General features: G+C 39.5%; 1 long non-coding RNA gene across 2 annotated transcripts in view; it reads right to left on the bottom strand.

The window, feature by feature from the left end:
* Positions 1-12,174, bottom strand: part of LOC146767545 (uncharacterized) — an 82,786-nt gene extending 70,612 nt beyond the window's left edge. The window contains exon 1 of one of the 2 annotated variants that reach the window (XR_014955072.1): positions 4,364-12,174. This is a non-coding gene — a long non-coding RNA (uncharacterized LOC146767545). The remainder of the gene's footprint in view (positions 1-4,363) is intronic. The other variant, XR_014955073.1, reaches the window with a different exon arrangement.
* Between the last annotated feature and the right edge of the window lie 1,343 nt (positions 12,175-13,517).

The raw sequence follows: 13,517 nt of genomic DNA, 5'->3' as shown, positions 1-13,517 counted from the left end.
CTATGATGACACAAAGAGGAGAAAAAAGAAAAAAAAAAGATAATTTCTATTTTTAGGCAAACATTTGAATCTGGAACTAAAAATACAAAATGCCCCTTGCTGGAATGATTTATTTTATTTGATAATGTTAGACAGCAGAGCTTTCTTGGATGCTGTTTCTGAGCATTCCTCATGCTGTGTTCTATATACTTCCCTAAAAGGTCAATATCCTTTGAAATTTTAGATACTATGTATGTTGGATTTTGCATAATTGAATGATTTCTACAAACTTCTTGTTTAATTTGAGCTTAAATTTAACTTTATTTCAATGCAATTGGTCTTTTTCCTTGACACAGAATATTTTCTGCTCTTAAGCACCTGCAGCTAGTTGCACACAAGTCCTTGAAAACAGAGTAAATAGGTCATCCTGTCTATTTCTCTGCCTCAAGGAAGAATCAACCATACCTATGTCATTCCTGGCAGATATTTGTCCAACTTGTTCTAAACAGTTCTAATGATTTAATTTTAACAATTTCCTTATCTATTCCAACACTTAAATATCTTCTCAAAATTGCAATTCTTATGAGATTATGAAAAATTAAACCATGCCACCACATATTGCACTGGAGTCCTTTAAATTAATGTGAAATTACATCTTAATGTAAAAATGAACAACTGTGCCTAGCAGTTTGTTCATAATGGGTGCTCTCTCACTCACACAAGAGATAAAGAATGATCCCTAACCTTCCAGCTCTGTGAGCAATTGCAAATTCCTTCCCTTCATTTCCCTTTTCCTAATTCTGTGAGCAGACATTGCATATCTGAACTACCTGCATGTCTCTCAAGGTTCTTCAGGAGGCCTTTACTGAGGAGATGTTAGATGTTTATGCAGGAGCAATCTGGTGCTAAGATTAAATTATACAGTAAGCATCTAGATATGAACACATCTTCCAATTTTATGTACTTGCTCTTTGAATCATACTCTCTAGCTGAACTATTATTTGACTATTTGGCAATAATCTTGTGTCTCTGGGCCCCACTCAGCTGTTGTAGGCAGTATAGAGTCTTCAAGAGGGGGTCAGCTTTCCATAGACTGACTTTGTCTGCCTTCACCATCTCCCAGCTGCTCACCCCATCCTGCCTCCTTGCAGGACTAAACTCTGGCTGTGAGCTCCTGGAGAAAAGCTGTCTCCTCATCACACACTGGTATGCCTTGTTGAGCAGCACCTTGATCCTTTCACACTGCCAGTAATAAATGCTAACAAAGCATAACTGAATTCAAAATAATGACAGTATATCATCAAAAGTTGTTTCAGTAATAATAGTAACAAACAGTTGTGGGCATTTCATTTGAACGGGCAATCTTTTAAATTAAGCTGCTCTTCAGAAAATAAATTACATTTCTTTAGAGATTCACAAAACAATGTTTTCATTTAAGAACTCTCCATAACATACAGGTTTTTGAGGAAATTTCAAGGTAGACATATAAAATTTTTACTGCTGAGGTTTTTTTTTTCCACAATAGGGGCAGTAACTGGCAAAGTCCCTTCATTCACCCTCCTGCCAGCTACTTTATTAGCTGTTTTAGCTGTCGTGGTGCAGGACAAACAAGCCACCAGAGAAACCAGTTGAAAGGCAGGTTAAGCAGCTGAATGAAAGAGGGCTGGAGGAACAGGGGAGCATAAAGCAAATACCTTTAAAAAGAATTAAATATTTTGTTCTGCTTTTCTTTAAAGTAAAAAATGCTGTGGGATTTACTGAGGCACCTGTTCTTTCTCCTGAAGTGCAGAACTCTGATTTTATGAAAAGCTGGAGACTGCTGAGATCACCTGCACTCATAACCTGAACAAAGACTGACCCATCCTAGGAATATTTTTTCTCTGTAAGTTGTAACAACCAAGCTTGAATAGGCTTATTAATTATTGTGCAGGCACAAAGTAAATGGAAAGAGGAAGAAAATGAAGAGATCTTTTCCTGCCTCTATTACTGCTGATTGCTGGGTCACATTCTCCATCCACCCCCTGCAAGACAGTGGTGGCTTTGCAACTCTCCCTCGTCTCCAGACAAGGATGGCTTGGGGTCATGCCTTGGGTGCCTTGGGCACCCCTGGAACCTCTGCAACTCTGCACAGCTAAATTCCTATGGTTTTTATCTGCAGAGCACAGTGGGAAGTCCAAAGGGACTTCAGCAGCAGAAAAAGGACCCCGTCCTTTATGGGGTACGTCAAACTGAGTGTCCAAATTGCTTGTGAACCTGACTTCATAAAGAAAAGCTTTAGAAAAAGCAGATTCATCTCCTCAAAGGACAAGCCCTGGTGGGGTTCTCCTGAATCTGTGAAGCAGTAAGGCACCTCCTGTCCCAGCAGAGCAGCTCAGAGGCAGATAACCCTGCTCTGTATGCGCATAGCTGAGCACAACTCCAACATATGTTCTTTGCTTTTTTGGCTGAAGTTACTGTTGTCTTTCCTTTCTTCTTTCTCTTCCCTGAACTCTCTCTCGCTCTAACTCTCACAGGAGCAATAAATGCCAGCAGTAAATATTCTCAGCCTTACAAGGATTTCAGTAAATTAAGGTTCACATCCAAGCTTTGGGCAACTTCCTGTGTTCTAAATGGGATCCAAATGAAGGTTTTCCAAAGCCTATACAGTATAATAATAATAAAAAACATATCTAAATCATTAAGATGAGTGACAGCATTCCCAATACTAGTTCTGGGCTCCATAAATAATGTATAAAACCAATCTGCATTATATTAGCTAAAGATAAAAATTAGAAAAGGGTGAGAGTAAAGCCGTTTAATTTTTCGGTGACACAAAGAACATCATCCCCGCTCCTGAGCTGCGAGCTCCATCTTGTGGGGAAGGGGGAGGTGCAGTGCTTTCCTGGTTACCGCAAATCTTTTATTCTTTACATTTTCAGGCATTTTAAATTAATCATTATGATAATACAAGCTCTATTTAAAAATAACAGGAAATCAAAGAAGGTAAAGCAAACTAGTACAACTCCCCCTCTTGCAGCCTCACGACCTGACATGCCTTTGCTGCATCCCACCTTTCCTCCCAAACTCACTTGTTAGAAATGGGCGAGTAATTGATTCCCATCACTTGTGGTTCCAGCCCAAATGAATGCACGCTGTCACACACCGTGTCACACGCCGTGTCCCCACGGTGCCTGCCAGGGCAGAGCACGGGGACCGTGCCCCCTCCCCGGCTCTCCCCGCCGCTGGCAGGATGCCCGCGGAGGCAGGGATGGGCTTCCATGGAGGCACACGGGCTCCAGGCCAAGGGCTTCATGGAGGTCCCTGGGCCAAGCCCTGTTTCTGGTCCTACCCGAGGGGTTTTTCCGCCAGCGTTAGCCCTGTAATGGCGCTTTGGTTCAGCTCAGCTTTACAGGGGCTCCAGAAGGGCTCCTCGGGACTGAAGCCCATGGAGCACAGCTCCACCTGCTCCGGGGGGCAGAGGGCACGGTGGGAGCCCACGCTGTGCTGGCCAGGACAAGGCGCTGCTCAGCCTCCCCTGCCTTCTTCTGCCCCTGCCCACACCTGGCAGATCTCCGCTGGAAGGAATCCTCCCCCAAAAATGTTTGCAATTGCTATTTCATTTATGTAACATTTGGAATGTACTTCCAGGATGAAAGACTACTTATCTGGTTAGCTTTATTGCCTAATTTCATCCCATTATGCCTTGAGAGATACCCTTTGATGCCAGGAGTTCCTGTAGGGCAGCACTATCTCTTCGAGCCACTCTTCAAATATTTGTGAATACATCCCTCAGTCTCTTACCAAGAGACGTGAGATAAAGCATTAAAAACCTAAGCTTTTTTAGTGATTGCCTTTTTCTTTTCTTTTTGTTAATGCATTCTACAGAACTGGAGAGGCTTTAAATTTAACCATTATTTTATAGGCATTATTAACCAACAAAAAGTGCTTTGTTACAGGCAACGGTGAATAGAAATGCAGAGTTTACAAAGCAATACCCTTGTAAGAACTTCCAAATGCAGCAACCTCTGCTCTGTCAGTCTTCTAATTAATAGAAATTTTGACACACCCTTGGCTTTTAAAAATTGCAGATCAGAGCTCAGAGGAGGCCTAACAAATGAGACAATATCACAAAAGGGAGGCCACTGATATTTCATAAAAAATGGGCAAAGTTCTGTCAGCTTTGTAATTAATAGAAATTTGGACACACCCTTGGCTTTTAAAAATTGCAGACCAGAGCTCAGAGAGACCTAACAAATGAGACAATATCACAAAAGGGAGAACACAGATATTTCATCAAAAATGGGCAGTCTCCTGGAGGGCAGACCACAACAGAAATGACACCCAGAGTAAGCACATTAATGAAGTGTGTGGTTTCCACAGCTGTTGCACCACCAGAGGTACGCACAGGTAAGGAGACACTTCACCCACTGCTGAGACTGCAGCCTGATGTTTTTGGACTGAGGACACATGCTTTGCCTCCTGGGGCTGAGCAGGGGGCTCTCTCTGAATTCCCAGGTGTTATTCAACTGTAGCTCTAGCTGTGTCCCAGCTCTTAGGGATCTGCAAAAGAACAAAATGCACATCTAGGCTCCTCCATTTTTCCTTCCAAAGAAACTATGCAGTTTGGCCATACTGGGCACTAATGCCCAAAAGGATCTGCACTAGACCTCAAAACTACAAATTTCATATGAAACTCATGGGACAAGTGGAAACATACAGTGAGGTGAAGGACAATAGGCTGGAGGACCATGCCATTTCTTCCTCAGCTGAAGCAGGAGCTCACCTTGACAGTAGTGGAAGGTCGGAGTGCTGATCTTGCTCTTGAGCACAGCGAAGTGCAGACTTTGGAGCAAGGTGGTGAGCTGCAGGTCTGATATCAACAATGCTTTTTGTGATGGAGAAGGAAAAAGCAAGACATGAAAACCAGAGGAAAGAGAGGCAAAAATTAAGGAGCTTACAAATTTAACCTTGTATATATTAGACAGAATAAAGTGTTGGTGCTCTGTAACATTTATACTCAAAGCAGGAGGAAGTACTGTTAGGTGGATTGCTGCAGTTCAATGGCCATCAGCTGTTCATAAATCAAGTACCCAGAAAGACTGCAAACTGCCCTGCTGCCATGACAAAGACAAGGTGATTAATGCTTCTGTTGTGGATTAGGGAGGCACTGAGGTAGTATTACAAGATGTTACCTTTTTTTTGTATATCTCTGTTGAAGGCCAAGCAAAGTTTGGTCAATCAATATTGCTCAGGATCAAACTTTTAGGGGAGTGCTATATGCTTTATAACATACACAAATGCCTGTACTTGCAAATATTTTCATAATTTTTTCTTATTTAGCAAATTCAAGAATGATTATGCAGGAAATTTGTCAGTATTTTCTTGCACTTATTTTTGTGTTATGTAAGTTTCTTTACAGGCTGTATTTTAGAAGATATGTATATATAATTCCATTCCCTTTGCTGAGGCAGTTTCTTAGTCTCTGCAATGTGGTATCAATCTAGTAGCTACAAATCAACTGGTCTGTTCAGCCTGGAGAAGAAAGGAATGGCTAGAAATCCTCTAGATTCTTTAGGGAGAATGAGCAAAGGAGTGTCTGAAGGCTTTCAGAAAGAAGAATCATCGTGCCCCAGTTTGCACAGAGACTGATCCTCCCCTGCCAGGAGGATCAGGAGGGGTCTGGGATGTGGTGGATACAGCACACACGGCTGTCCTGCATCGTCCCTCCCCTCTAGACCATAAAGCTCTTTCCTCTCATATGTTTTTTGTATACAAACTCCTGCTAGTAAACTCTCACTAGGCTAGCTCTCGGAAGGGACTGTTTTCCCACATTAAATACATTCTGAAAAACCTCAAGAAACTAAGATTTATAAGAACTCCTCCTCTCCAATGCCCTTTTTATGCCTCCTGCTATTTTTCTCTGCTTATGTGCAAAGACTTGGAGGATTCCACAAAGGCATTTCCCAATCTCATTGACTGACCAAGCCGGGGGGGAAAGTCACAGACACTGATAAAACTAATATCTGAGTCTTTTAAAATGTACCTGTCCCTTTGGTTTTCTTGTACAGCTGATCTGCAACAGATCTGTTGCTACCCATTGCACCTGCCTAGTGCCCATGACTGTGGGATTCCAGAGTTTTTAGGTGAAGCCATTGTCTGACAGATGGCACTATTCTAACCTAAAGTGAAATACATTTGTGTGAATCACTGTAAGGAAAAATGGTCTAAATTTAAAAATGTACTCTTCTCTGGTTTTGTTTGTTGATGAAAAATAAGTGAAATGAAATGAACTAAAATGCAAACCACATCCATCCCTACATTAATAGAAAAAGTCATTTGCAGCTACTTTAGCAAAATGCTCACAGAACTCATAGAACGTATTTCCTCAGTTTCTTGTTATTATAGGGCAATTGGTCCATGTCTATCAAAAAACTTGCAGAAACATAATGTTCTTATGTGAAAAAAGCACAATGTTAGTGGACAAACTGTTCACATAAATTTTTTTGGCTTCACAAAAAAGGCAGCTGCTGTATTTTGAATACCTACCATGTTTCCAATATATTGCTGTGTGCACATCTCACTGTTTGCCTGCTTAATCCTGTCAGTAGGTATCTTACAAAGGGTACAGACTGCTGCAAATTATTCCAAATACTTTGAAATTTATTCACCCCTTTTTTTTTTTTTTTGCCTATATTTATTAAAAAGGCAAGAACATTTGTCTTCCAAATTTTTTACTCACTTTAATAGTTCAGCTTCTATGAAGCACACAGGTTTCATATGAAAAGCTCATCAAAGTCATTCATATTCTATATTTATTTTCATCAATCAATCCTCAATTATACTTTTATATGTATTAATTTCTTATTCATATTCCTCTATTATCCATTTCTACCCTGTACAATTGATAGTGTTTTTAGTTTAACTTTACCAGGCAAAGTCAAGATCATTACAGAGGGTCAAAATTAAAAAAAAAAAAAAAAATTGATCCTGTTTTTTCCCTTGGTAAAATATTAAAAGACATATCTTATTCACATTATCTTCCTTAGCATACATTTGCTGGTTCAGTAGCTTCCAGATATTTTCCTTTTGATTTTAAACAAAGCTTTTCAGTACAAATATTTCTTTCAGACTATTCAAATCTTTTGGTATGATAAGCAGGCATTGAAATTTGAATGAATCATTATATAGCTAAATAGTTCTTTATCCCACAAAAATTACAGGAAGTGTTGTGACAAATATTTGCATTTTCATATACAGTTCTAGCTCTTTCAGATACTCAGGAAAAGTATTTACACTAAATACTTTGCAGTTAAGTTATGGGAAAGGCTCTTTCCTAGGCATGAGTCTCATTTTAGAAGGTCTCATTTGGGAATACCTCTATCATCTAACATTAGTTAATCAGATAGGTGTGATTTTAAATTACTTCAGAGCCTGAGAAGACAAAACATTCAGGCCTGACATTTACTGTGGGTACGCAAAAGTCTTCCTCAGACTTCTCATATGACTTCAACATACCTGTTCGTGGTCTGCTGAGGTGCATGGAGCTCCAGGATATAGAAATGTACCTTTAATCCTGATTTTGGAACCCTAAGCTTTAATTCCTGCTTTGAAGATCCTGGCAATTAATGTTTCTGTTCTGTTTCCTATACACAGAAATGGTCACTACACACTTGCAGTGTGGACACTGCTCTTACACACTGGCTCATCACTGCAGGGCCCAGAGCTCTGTCTTTCTGACACCCAGCTTTAAATGGACACTTGGCTTTCCAAGAGTATGGGATTCTCTGCTACACATGGCAAAGTCTAAATAGGGGCAGGAAGGAGGTTGAGTCTACTGTTATTGTTCTTTGCACTAACTAGCTTACTAGTAGTTTGTTGCGAGAAGAATATACAGTAAATCAAAGTGGTTCCTAATAAAAGCGAGCAATAACATTTCTCATTTGGCTTTTTGCAGATGAAGAAAGAGCTTCCCATTGGCAGTGTCTTTTCCTGAAAAGATGCTCTGCCTCATCAGCCTTTGTCTTTTTAATTTTCCTTTGGTTAAGATGGGACCTTGGCTCTATCAGTACCACTGGGAGAGGTGTGGATTATGGAACTTCTTTCTTCTCAAGAGAAGGAACTTCTAATGTGGTTTAAAACTGCAAGTGTGAAAACCTGTCAAGTTTTATCAGCTACATGCTTTAATTATTGTGATTCAAAGTCTGGTGATATCTTACATCAAGGAATAAAGGCATTTACAAAGTCCCAGGTCTTTATGGTAATGGTCAATAACTGATAAATAAATACAAAAAAGAAACCCACTTCCCTGTGATGTAAAACAATGGCCCAGAGGAGACCAATAGTTTAGTGGCATTAAACTGCAGCTTTCCTCATTAGAGCTCTTGGTAAGGTGTGCCTATAATTAATGACAGATCATTTATACAGCATTACCAGCAGCAAATAATTCTAATTACCAATAACATTAAATCCTGATCACTATGCAAATAATTTACATAATGTAATGGAATATCTGGTCATTACAGGGCAAACAATTCACAATGTTAACTGAGGTTAGTCAGTTATCACAGAGTAAATAACATTAGAAATTAAACAAAGCCAAGCTAATATCAGGTTTTATCCAGTTAATAAGCAGTGAATATATCCTTAGCAAAACACATCAGACCATGTAAAAACACATCAGACCATGTTACTTTGCTGTCTAATGCAATACAAATTTGAGATAACATAAAAACATCTTATCTAGCAGGGTGTTCCTGGCTATCAGGAGGTGTGTAAACAAGGGGGTGGAGGGATTCACGGTGAAGCTTACTGATTTTTATTGCTTCATAGATTATATTTTCCTGTCTTTGATGCTTTTTCTTTGATCCTGTCTTCACAGGCAGGCCACAGGATCCTTACACTGTGGAGGATAAAGCACCATGGCAGTCAAAACTAGCCCAGATGAGGCCATTCTGTGTTCACATGCTTGAAACACAGCTGTAGAGCTAGCATTGTATTAAATCTGGCATTAATCTAAATCTGTTATTTATAATCATGGAATCAGATAACATCCTCATCCAGCACATGAGGCATACAACATTCCAAGAATATGGTGGGGAAGAAGACAGCACAATATACAGGAGGTAATATATTTGGGCGGGGGGGAAAGGCAAAAAACAGCCCAGAGAAGGCTGTAATACCACAATTCTGAAAATATGGATGCAATAATTGAGTTACATACTTGACTAAGGAGATGGGGGTGGAGAGAGGTAAAAGGAATGGTTGGGTTTTAGTTTTTAATTTCCCTACTGAGAGGAAAGGGTAAGAGATATACACATTGCTACTTGAAATAATGCCTGAAACCTAACAGCTGCATTTGTGAGCTTCAATAGAGAATATTTTTTACTAAATATATATTGATTTTATTTGCTTTTTCTCACTTTGTCTTGTCTTCTGAAATGATGAAGCAGAAGAGGTTACTTGGGTTACAATGCCGGACACTCAGGTAGTCTAGGTAATCTTAGAAGCATTAAAGAATTTTTCATAAGGGACAAGTCTCCATTGTGATGTTAGAGAATATTTGGACATCAGCAGTGAATTCTAGTTGAAAATTCCATCCATGTTAATCAAATGAGAGACAAAGCCTTGATTTGGCCTCTATCCTTATTTGGTGTTGCTCTTGTGACTAGTTTTTGTTTTTGCAGCGTCTCAGGTTAGGACAGACATTCTTTGCAAGACCTCATATGCCTGTTTAACCATTCTACCCCAGCTGTTTGCACAGCCAGCACTGTCCTGAAGGCTCTGCTCCTGGAAGGGGTCTTGGGTAGATTTGTTAAAATGCTTCTGGCAACCTTGGCCCTGCTAGTGCAAACCAGTTTCATCAGCTGTTTAGATTAATCCAGTTGTGCAGCAAATGCTGACAAGATTCCTCCTCAGGTCAATACCTTCTAGCATAAGCAAGTAGCCATACATTTGGGGGAGAGAGGATTTCCAATGGGCATAGCTGAGTGAATGTTCACCCTGATCTTAGCTGGCTGTGATGAACAGCTGTACAGCAACTGAGCATATTGAAAGCAGGTTAGAAAACTAGCTCCCTCAAAGGGATGAAAAATGTTTGGCATAGTCTTGACATTTGGTATGTTCAAGGACCTACAAAAAAACCTGAATTTTCATACATGCTGTCTGGTTTCTGCTCTTGCAAAATCATAGAATATTCTGAGTTGGAAAGGAGCCATCAGGATCATGGAGTCCAACTCCTGGCCCTGTGCAGGACACCCCAAGAATTGTCATGTGCCTGAAAGCTCATCTTGTCTTTTTTCTTACACACATGCAGGATAGCAAATACTGCTTAGAAATGATTTATGGAAACATTGTTTCATTACCTATAATCCACCTATGCTGTATTCAGGCTACATAAACTAAACCAGGGAAGAACACATTCATAGAGCATTGCTCTATCTACGTGTTTATTATATGAGCATTTGTATTTGGTAATTTTCTCATCAGAGAAAAGATCTTGGATTTAATGTATATTCACATATTCTTCTTCCTAACCTTAATGCTGAGGCCATCACCTCTCTCATTTTAAATAGCATTGAGCAGAAGATGGAAATCTCACCAAAAAGTATTCATTTGCTGACCCCTCTGAATCTGGGCAGAGGAGATAGTGCTTGATGGATTGTATGGAGTAGGAAAAAATAACGGTGTTTGCCTCTTGCACACTGATCTAGCAAAGAAAGCATAAATTAAGCAGGAGTAAGGCAGCAAAAAAGAAAGGAAAGTGGTAACTGACTTTAGAAAATTACTTCAGAAAGGGGAAAAGTACATTGACTGTCTATACTCTGCACTATGAAGGACACAGCTGGAGTAAGCAGCAATAGAAGACTTCAGGAAAATTTCAGGTTATGGAAGTAAGTTTTATGGAAAGGCAAACACAAGCAGAAATAGAAGACAAATCTTGACAAGTTTTTAACTTGAGAGAGCAGTAAAAGCAGAGCAACCTCCTCTGTTAAATGAGTCACAGGTCAGTATTGCAAGTATTGAAAACTTTTAGAAAACTTGAAAGAAAAGGTAATTTTTTAAAAAAGACATTTATTTTGCAAAGTCAAAAGAATGGAAACAGTGATACTGAAATAACTGCATGACCTCAGACAAATCAGGTCTTTTTTATGAGTGTTGTCAAACTTAACTATGAGTATGTAGCCAGCTCTTAGGCAGTATCACTAATGTCTGTGGTCCTTAAAAATGGAAATAAATTTAAACATTCCATGCAGAACAACACATCAAAATACATTAGAAAATCTACAATTTATTTGAAACCTTATGGTTGATAAAAGATATATCACTTTAACAAGTAATTATTTTAACCAAGGTTGCCCTGTTTCGGTGACTGAATTAGTCAGAAAGGCCCACAACCAAAAATCATCCATATATGATTTTATTTATTTTTCTAAAACCAGCAGTTTGACTGTATAAGTCAAACACAGGCCAGCTTTCATACTGCAAGTTCAAGCTGTTAGGGAAGCAGCAAAGGTAGAAGCTCCCCAGTTCTTCCAAGGTGCAGCACATCCAGACACAGCACAGCCTTATTCAGACACAGATGCAGGGAACTGCAGGGGCACATGGAGAGAAGTTTGGATTCTGGAGATGGCTGCAACTTGCATGTCACCTTTCAGTGAGTTATTGAGGTATCTCCAAGGTACAGAATGCAGGAAGTGTGCTCCCTGTGGAATGGTACAGGGTGAAGGAAAGGTTTTATGGCCATGAGGACTTAATAAATAGCACCCAACCCAGTTTTCTTACCACATGGCTTTGCCTTCTAACCACAAAATAGGTTCAGAAAAGAATGTAGCTACAGATGGTATATGAGCCATGTATCTCACCACTAGCTCACTGCAGTTCAAAAAAAGCAGGTTATGCTCTTAGGATTTGTCAAACGCTGTGAGAAAGCAGGAACATCATGGCATATACAGGTTCAAGAGCTTAATTTCCTGTCTGACATCCCTCATCAGTCCCCATCCTGCTGTGCTTTCTGAGCATATGTAAATGACAGTGTATTTACTTTTACTTTGCTGCACCCAGTGGAATATGCAAAAGATTGCTGTGGTAATCTTTTATTTACTCTTGTTGCACAGAGTGCAACATTCCAGACCTGATGCAGGTGCTAAAAAATCAGCTCCACCCACTTTCTACAAAAATATTATTTCTTCATTCATGAAGAATGAATGAATTTCTTCATTCATTCATGCATGAACATGCACTATTTGGTCAAAACTGAAGGCAAAGAAAGAAAGTAGAAAATACTTAAAGCAATTCAATACCATGGTGTTGTCTTAACTGAACTTCTCACTCTTCCCTATGCAATCTTCCAAACTGGAACTACAAATCCTTCCAACAGATGTTCCTCGACCTCACTACAGGTGCACTTCCCTGGGCAAAAATATCTCGATTTTGTTAAAGACCATCAGGTCACAGGAGCAGTCACAAGATGGCAGCAGAGGATTAAAGATGTCTCATACCTTGCGTTTGGACTTCGTGATTTCACCAATGTTGATTGACACTATAAACAGTGAAATATTTTAGCAGTGCCCAAAACATTTTCTCTTTGGCACTACATTTAATAAATTAAAGAAGCCTAGTTAAATATTTAGTTTACATTTTCCGAAAGAATTTCAGGCCTTTCTTTAAAGATCTGTTTACTTTTTGGTTTTCTCCATAGTGAGTCTTTCAAAGAGAAATTGCTCTTATAATCAGACAAGCACACAAAATTTATATCCATGTTACAATTAGGGAATTAGTGATAATTCAACTTCTGGCAAGAACTCTTCACTAGCAACTATATAGATCTAAGTCCACACTGAAAATAAAAAATACAGTGCAGTGAAAAATGCATTTTTAAAACTCAAGAAGTTACAAATAACTGGAAACATCAGTAGGAGAGAGTAGTGAACAAAGTTCTGAGTTTAAGGTCTCTAAGACCAACAGAGAGCCAAGAAAAGCCATAATTAAAAAGGCTGTATGCTACCACAGGTGTGTGCAGCCCCTGGAGTACACTCACCTAATCTACATGTCTCCCATAATTTGTGCTGTCTGCTTATTTTCCCACCCAGAACTTACAAGAGCCAAGCCACAGGTGGAATGATAGACTACTCAGGGCATATTTTTCTTCTACTTCAAATTTTCCCTTGAGGTGGCTTTGACACCTCACAGTGGCTCTGCCAGTGGTGTGTCAGCACCACCAGCTGCACACAGCTGTGTTGTGGAGCCTCTTGGCTTGGCCATGCAGTCATTCTTTGTTAACCTAGCTGTGGCAAGTCTCTAGAATACAAAATGTAATTAATAGCTAATTGTTTCCACAGTTCACAGTGCTTTGTATTATTACTAAAAGTGTTAATCACTTAATGTCAACAGAGATTGTGGGCTTGTTACCATTATTACAGGTATGCAGATTCCATAGGCTATGCCACTAATGTTTCCAAAATACCCATGTAATCCACACATACTCAGACTCAATGGACTTTCTTCATCACACACATGATCAATGCCTGCACATTTTTCACCTTCAAAATGGCATAAGCTCA

The sequence above is a fragment of the Lonchura striata genome, chromosome 4, assembly GCF_050655825.1.
Source record: "Lonchura striata isolate lonStrDom1 chromosome 4, ASM5065582v1, whole genome shotgun sequence".
Taxonomy (NCBI): Eukaryota; Metazoa; Chordata; class Aves; order Passeriformes; family Estrildidae; genus Lonchura; species Lonchura striata.
This window is presented reverse-complemented; position numbering and strand designations above follow the sequence as displayed.